This window comes from Passer domesticus, chromosome 3 (assembly GCF_036417665.1).
Source record: "Passer domesticus isolate bPasDom1 chromosome 3, bPasDom1.hap1, whole genome shotgun sequence".
NCBI classification, from domain to species: domain Eukaryota; kingdom Metazoa; phylum Chordata; class Aves; order Passeriformes; family Passeridae; genus Passer; species Passer domesticus.
The window spans coordinates 59477552-59485059 of record NC_087476.1 but is presented as its reverse complement, the minus strand read 5'-3'; the positions used below and the strand labels follow the sequence as shown (position 1 = coordinate 59485059).

The window sequence follows — 7508 nt, the reverse complement described above, 5'->3', positions numbered from 1 at the left end:
GCACACTGCTTGTTTTCACCAGCACCTTTCCCTGATCAGTTGTTCCAAATGAGTACAGAGGTGCAGGACTGCCTGATGGCTGATTATTAGGGCTTAGCTCATTTACTGTCTCACTAATGAAATCAGAAGAGATCCCTGGTAAGGGAGAAAAAAAAAACCTCCTGGTGAACAGGAAGGTGACAGAGTAGCAGTGATTGCTCCCGCTGCCTCATCATGGATGCACACTTATTCTGCTCACCCTGTGCAGAGCACCTCCCGCTATTTCAGGAGTGGTAATGACAAAAGAGGATAGGAAAAAAGTTGCAACCTAAGAGAAAGATGCAGAGTCCCGGGCATCTCAGTATAAGGCTTACCTATGTTCTTGTGCCACAGGCAGTGGGAACCAGTGCTGCTCAGGGCAGGTAACAGTAGCAGAATTCACACACACTCTTTCGAAGTACATCTGATAATTTGTGGGGAGGAAGACGAGGGAATGGGAAAGGGGTGTCACTGGACTTTGAGAGGGATACAGATATGGAGAATTTGTATTCCTTTTTTCATTCTAAAGTGAAGTGGAAGGAGAAGAACAAGTAAGCTATTAATGGGCACTTTCAGTAGATACTCTCATGGCCAGAGAGAGTATTTTCAGCATTGTTCATTGGATAGGAGAGAGCCCATTTAGCATTGCATGTAAGATGAGCTTTAGAATAGGAGTTATTTTTGTCTCTGGAAAAAGCTGTGGACTAGGGGAAATGAAAGCAAGAACTCAGAGATTTTACGTGGTCAAAGACACTGCCTCTTTATCCCCTGCTGAAGTGTAGCAGTATAGTCATACGCAGAGCAGGAGGAACAAGGCTTTAAAACTGGCCTTTTCTCAGAGACTTTCATCTCTGGGTATGTGCACAGAGTGTGGGAGCCTCTCTCTGTGCTTGCCCTTTGTTGCACCAAAGCCATCAGAAGAGTTTAAAGGTAAGCCACAAGTACACAATTAGTATTTAGCCCTTTGAACACAACTGTGCCCGGCTGTGGAAGGGATGGGGAAGATGGGGAGCAAAAATCAAGGCTGCCAGGAGATCCACTCCATATCTTGTGTCATAGCCAGATTTGTGTCATCCTATGTATCAGATGGCCCTTTTGTGCAATAAAAATGACATAAAAATTACATTAAAATGTCTTAAAAAAAACCCCTTAAAAACAGATGCCAAGGTAAATTGAGTGCTATATACAAGCCTTTATGACTGCTTACAGAAAAGTGATTACACACAAAAAAATTATTATGCCCAAATAAATCAACCCTTTGGCAGGTGCAGATGAAAACTTAGGATGCAGAGAGGGCTGGCAAAAAGCCCTGGGAGTTGAGCCTGTTTAGGACAGGCCTCATTAAACAAAATTTCAGGGTAGGGGAGTGATAGTTAAATGCACCTCTTTGCAAAGTTATTATAAGTGTTATTTCACAAGGGCATCGGCAATGTGAAATAAATGTTTAGAATAATGCTTTCAGAGGGTAAAGATCATTTTGGGTGTAGTAATGTGTGAGACCCTTTCTTCAAATAATTTAAGATAATATAGGACTGTGTAGCCAAGATTCTGGTGAAAGGGTGTTTGTGAAGTTGAAGACCAGTAATTCTTTCTTGTTGGTAGTAGTTCAGATTTTTCCTTCTTTGGAGGACAGAAACAGTCTCAGTCATTTGCATTATTTCTGTACTCACAGATCACCTGTGTCTCCTTTCTAGATTGTGACAGTGACTCTGCAGATAAGGACAATCTGCAGAATGGCAAATATTATATCTATTAGTTGAAAATAAGTACTTTAATTTTCATAATCTCTGAGTTCTTCTGCCCTTGTAGAAAATAAAATGTCTCTTCAAAGTTTAATAAATGTAGCTATGAGTGATAGCTTTTGTGTTTGCATAACAAGTCTGAAGGGTGTCAGCTGGACCACATTGATGGTTGGACTAGATGATCTTTAAGGTCTCTTCCAACCTTGACCAATCTGTGATTCTGTGATATAGTCTTCAATTTCCTTTTCTGGCAAGGCTACAAAGCAGATTAATGACAGTTTGTTAAGGACTGTATTAGCTGTCCTTTATAGTTAGCTATGTTCTCAACTATCCTTGACAAACTAATAGTTTTCCTTTTGCTGAGTTGGAGCTACATATTGAATGAGAAGAGTAAAAGATGTTCCAAAAAACTACCAGTGTAGTTAATGGCATAAGGGTCTGGAGGAAGTTAGTGTGGGATAAAATTTAATCCAATAGTTCAGTTCATACAATCTTAGATTGTCTAGCTCTTAGGTATTTTGACTCTGCAAGTTCAGTTCTTGGTCATTGGTTAGGCTTTCCAAATCCAGTAGCTCAACAGAGGGGAGCTTGCTGCAGCTCTGTGCCCTTAGGTCCAACTAATAGCCAGACTGGGCTTGTATTCCCAATAGCCACGCCTGCAAACACCTTTACAGAACCCACACCTAAACATATACACACAGCTGCCCCCACAGACCAGCACAGACACAAACAGCACTAACAGAAACACAAAATGTGCCAACAGCCTCACCCCGCTCCCCTCTGGCTGTCCAGGGTGAAAATCTGCTAGTGGGAATATATGTGTGTACCTGTACACCTATGGCTCTCCTCTGTGAGCACCTGGATCAGGCACTCAGTCTGCCCTGTAGCTGCTCCCCGCATCCCAGCTGTTTGCACATGGACACAGGAGCCCTGAGGCTGCAGCACCACTCAGGATGTGATATGGATTCACGTTCAGACACCCAACACACACATGGGGGAGAGACACTAAGGCCCCCCAGGAGCCATCCTCAGACTTAGTGTACCCAGCCTGTATCCCTCCCTTTTCCTGCCTGTGTCTCCTCCTCCCTTAAGCACCTCGTGACACATTTTTGTGCAATCCCAAGATACTCTTCTCCTGCATCCCATATTGTGTCCCATATCCCTAGCAGTGACACCCTACAGACTGGGAGGTGCTCCAGGCAGCTGCTCCCCTGTGGTGTTGGTTATAGTACTTGGCCCATGGGGCTGAGGCTCCCCTGTGACAGCCTGGGGACAGTCTAGGGAGAGATCTCATTTCCCTGATGGCATTATCGGTGTTCCTGCCCTTGTGTCCTGGGGCTCCTTCCTGTGTGAGGAGATGGATCTTTTTTGGGATGGTTTCTCTGGTGCCTCCTGGAGTAGCCATGGCAGAGAATTATTTAGGTTTCCCCACCTGCTGGTGTCTCTGTCTCTCCCTGCATGTGTGCAGCTACAGATCACATAACTTAAGAGTAATCTCTGGCAATCTCACTGCTAAATACCAATTCTTCAAATATGCCAAAGGCAGCATTAGGCATACACAAAGGATGCACCTGTTGGAGAAATGCTGTCCACAGAGACTGACTGCTCTGCCCATTCACAGATGGTAATGTAGGGAAAAATATTTATGTGGCCATAAAATAGGCTTTTGCTGAAGGGAGGAGATTCAAATAGATAATAAATACAGTTCTATACTTCTAGGAAATCCTCAGAATGCACTAATAAAATATTTGTTATTGGCCTCACAGGTTCCACAAGGCATTCAGAAATAATTGGAAAACTCTGAGCCATTACAAATTGCCCTCTGACAAATATAACTTCTAAACTACAGTGTAATGCCACTTTGGTAGCACTAAAAGTAGAGCATTATGTGACACTAAGTAATTGCCACCCATTACGTGATTAATGAAATTAAATAATACAGTGTGGCAGAATAAAGAGCTGACTTTGATTCTTGGAAGGGAAGGACACTAGCAAAATCTCTATAGAATGGACACTGTGATATCTGGCTTTTTGATTTATCCATGTGATTTTATTTTGAGAAATAAATTATTTTCAAAACAAAAAGGAGAGGGAAAATGAGGGATTTTGATTTTGAGAATTTTCCAATGTGCGTTTTAGTTAATTTAAGAAATGATTAAAAGTTACAGAATTTAAAATCTGACAAGCTCTACTTATTTTCAAATGAGGAAATAGTCTCAATTTCCTCCTGCGTGAAGTGTGAGCTTATGATTCTTTCCATAAACCCAACTGCAGGATTTTGTTTCCTGACATATTTATCAAATTAAACATTTAATTACCTCTACCTGCTTACATTTCCAAAACTTTTTTGTGGGCATCCTACATGGATTTGTTTTTAGGACTGCATTATTTATTCTGTCCTTCAAATTCATGTCCTATTCCCTTTTAAATCCTTACTTGTTTATTATTTCCTTTGCAGCCCTAACAAGAAATGATAAAACATAGATTTGATCTATCATAGGGAAATCTGTCCAGTGTAACCCTGCTGATATAATTGCCATCATTAATGTTCCCATATGAATACTCTTAATGTGAAATAATGGGGATTTTTGAACAAATGGATGGTTTTACTTCTAATTATTCTTGCATGCAAATGTTAAAAATGATGTGCCCTTCAAATATCCTGTTTTTCCCCTCATGAAAGCATAAGCCGGAGCTGAGGCACCACTGAAATGAGCCAAGATAAAAATTCAGCACACCTCCTCCTGGCCTTTATCTCTCTGTTCTTCTACATGCAGAGGAAGCCCACTTTACCACCATATCTGCAGTAATTTGTAGGGAGATAATTTTAGAGGCTCATATAAATCGTGGAAGCAGTGTCCTCACAAACAATGCTTGCAAAGGCACCGGGAACACACCCAACTGAGAGCAATTACCTACAGGCGTGCCATGGGCTTTGGTTTTTCAAACCTTTCCACAGTAAGTGATACTGCAAAGTGAATTAATCTCTCTTTTGTCTTCCCAGTAAGTATCAATTAGTGTAAAATAAGGTCCTCTGTCTTCCAGCTTATAATTGTTGCTTCTTGCTTGATTTGTCTGCTCTGACAATTGATACTCAAAATGCTCTTGAAGCCTTTGTGCACATTCTTGCTGTGTGCAGCATGCCTTGCTTCTTTCAGAATGGAAGGGTGCCTGTTTTTGTAAAGACAGCACTACACTTTAAACCTTGCACATAACAGATGTAAGACATAAGTAGGGCTAGAGGCTAAGCAAAGACAAGCAACAGGAAAGGAAAAAGCACACTGGAAAACTTGAATTCCATATAGAGTCTGATGTTAATCTGGCTTCTCATAGCACCAGGTGCAGTCATAGAAAAATCCCTGCAAATAGAGATGGAGGCTGAACCTCAATTTGTGTTATTGAATAGTAGGAGAAATCACCTTGAGATGTAACATGAGTTCTTCAAGTTCAAGTAATCAGTTTAGCCACAAAAGGCCAGTTTGACGAAAAGGTTTAGATATTTGGTCACAGAATCACTTCTTTCCAAAGTTTAAAGTTGCTTACTTTTATTTGGCTGCCATGTGTCACTAGATGCTAAATATTTTGTATTTACAATGTTCACTGGAATAGGTATTGGTGTTAAAGTTCACCTCAGGAAGCAAAGCTTCTTCATTGCTGAACTGGGAATTTTCATTTCAATTTCACTTTGCTCTGGCCAAGTAAATGGTTAATTATCCACAACTAAATGGAGCAGCTTCCAAAGAGAAAGATCTTTCACATCCTTTTTTCTCCCAGTCTCCCCTGAACCATCATCTGCTGTTTAAGCACTCTGCTAAAAATTGTGCATAGGTCCTTTTGATCTCAGGAGAGATGAGAGCTCAGGTGTTCCATCTTTGCAGGGTGTCTTGTTCTTGGGGTGCATATTAGGACATATGAGAGAGAAGGCATAGGAGCGGCAACATCAGTGACTGATGAAGTGACATGGAGGTGGACACCCAGCAGTGGAAGGATTTGTGTCTGCGATTTCAAATTCAGGAAGGCATCTTCCTCAGGTACTGGGTAAGGGACCTTATGTCCAAAGGATAAATTCTGATTTTTGTGCTCAAATTCACTTTAACACTTGCAAATGCCTGCTTTAAAGAAACCTTGGGGTTTGAACTCAACCCACACAGTGCTCTCAAGATGACTGTTGCAAGATAATGACACTGTCTAAATAGAGTGTCTTAAGCAGAGTGCTGGTGTAATCTCAGTTTAGATTTATGACAGAAAGCATGGCACTACTCCTTCTCAGGTTGTTTACTTGCATTTGTCCTTGTCATATGTTTGACAAATGTTTGAGTTTGCATCTTAAAAGTATTGCATCTATATAAAACACAAAAGAAAGACACTTATGCTTCTCCACTTATTTTTTCCTAAGTGTCCTGGTTTTAGCTGGGATAGAATTAATTTTCTTCTTAGTAGCTGGCATAGTCTTGTGTTTTGGATTTAGTACAAGGATACTGTTGACAATACACTGACATTTTGTTTGTTTGTTGCTAGGTAGTGCTTACCCTAAATCAGAGACTTCTCAGTGTCTCATGCTCTGACAGTGAGGGGGTGCATAAGAAGCAGGGAGGGAGCACAGTCCAAATGGTCTAAATGGACATAGAACATAATTTCTTGTATATGAACTGGGAGGAGTTGGTTGGGAGGGGATAATTACTGCTTGGAGATGGGCTGAGCATTGATGAGTGAGTGGTGATCACTTATATTGTTCATCACTTCATTTTCCTGTGTTGTGTTCCTCTCTCTCTCTTTCTCCTTTATTATTGTTATTATTATTATTATTATTATTATTATTATTATTATTATTATTATTATTGATATTTTTCAGTTTATTTCAGTTATCAAACTGTTCTTATCTTGACCCAAAAACTTATACTTTTTTCCAGTTATCTGTCCATTCCAGCAGGGGTAGGGAGTGAGTGGGTGGCTCTGTGGCACTTAGTTGCCAGCTGGGGTTAAACCATGACACTCAGAAAGCAGAACTTCTTGGTATAATGCTTTTTTCAATGTGGCTTGCCAGTTCATGAGCCAAAAAAAGGCTCATGAAGTACTGTAGCCTTGTTACCACACAAGTCCATTTTGAGCAATGGGCCTGGTGAGGGGGGACATTGAAGGAGGGCAAAGAGTTTTCCTGGTTAATTTTTCTTGGAGAAGTATATCTGCCCAGCTTATTTCTTTGCAGCAAGTACAGGAGACAACATAAGAACAGGTAATAATCTTGCTGTCACATGGCATAGGATTTCACTGCAACATGGTGATGTGTTGTTGTATTCCGAATGCAGTATTTGTATTGTGAATATGTGCAAGCATGCAGAGACTCTGCTCAGTGAGTTATTAAGCCTCTTTATCAAATGCATAACAGAATCAGCAAGCTACACAAATTAGATGTCTGAGTCATAGTTTTCACATTTGCATAGGAGGGATAATAGTACTACTTATGACAAGATGAAAGGTCACAAGTATGTTCCATATTTATCTATGTATTTTTAAGAAACATAAAATCTAAAATTTGAAGTAAACTTTTATTTCTGATTTTTTGATTTACATTCTCTTTTCCTTCGTTTTCTATTTTCTTTTGAGTTGCAAGTAGTCTGCAGTTACTAAAAAGAGAGCACAGGAGATGATTCATTTCCAAACAACCACAATAGGAGAAAGAAATCAACTTGAAGATTTCACACTTATCTGTATAATAAGCACTTCCAGTTTCTCATCAATTAGTGATTG

General features: G+C 40.3%; 1 long non-coding RNA gene across 1 annotated transcript in view; it reads left to right on the top strand.

The window, feature by feature from the left end:
• LOC135296700 (uncharacterized) overlaps positions 1-7508 on the top strand; it is a 149607-nt gene that overhangs the window by 858 nt on the left and 141241 nt on the right. The gene's annotated exons all lie outside the window — the stretch shown is intronic.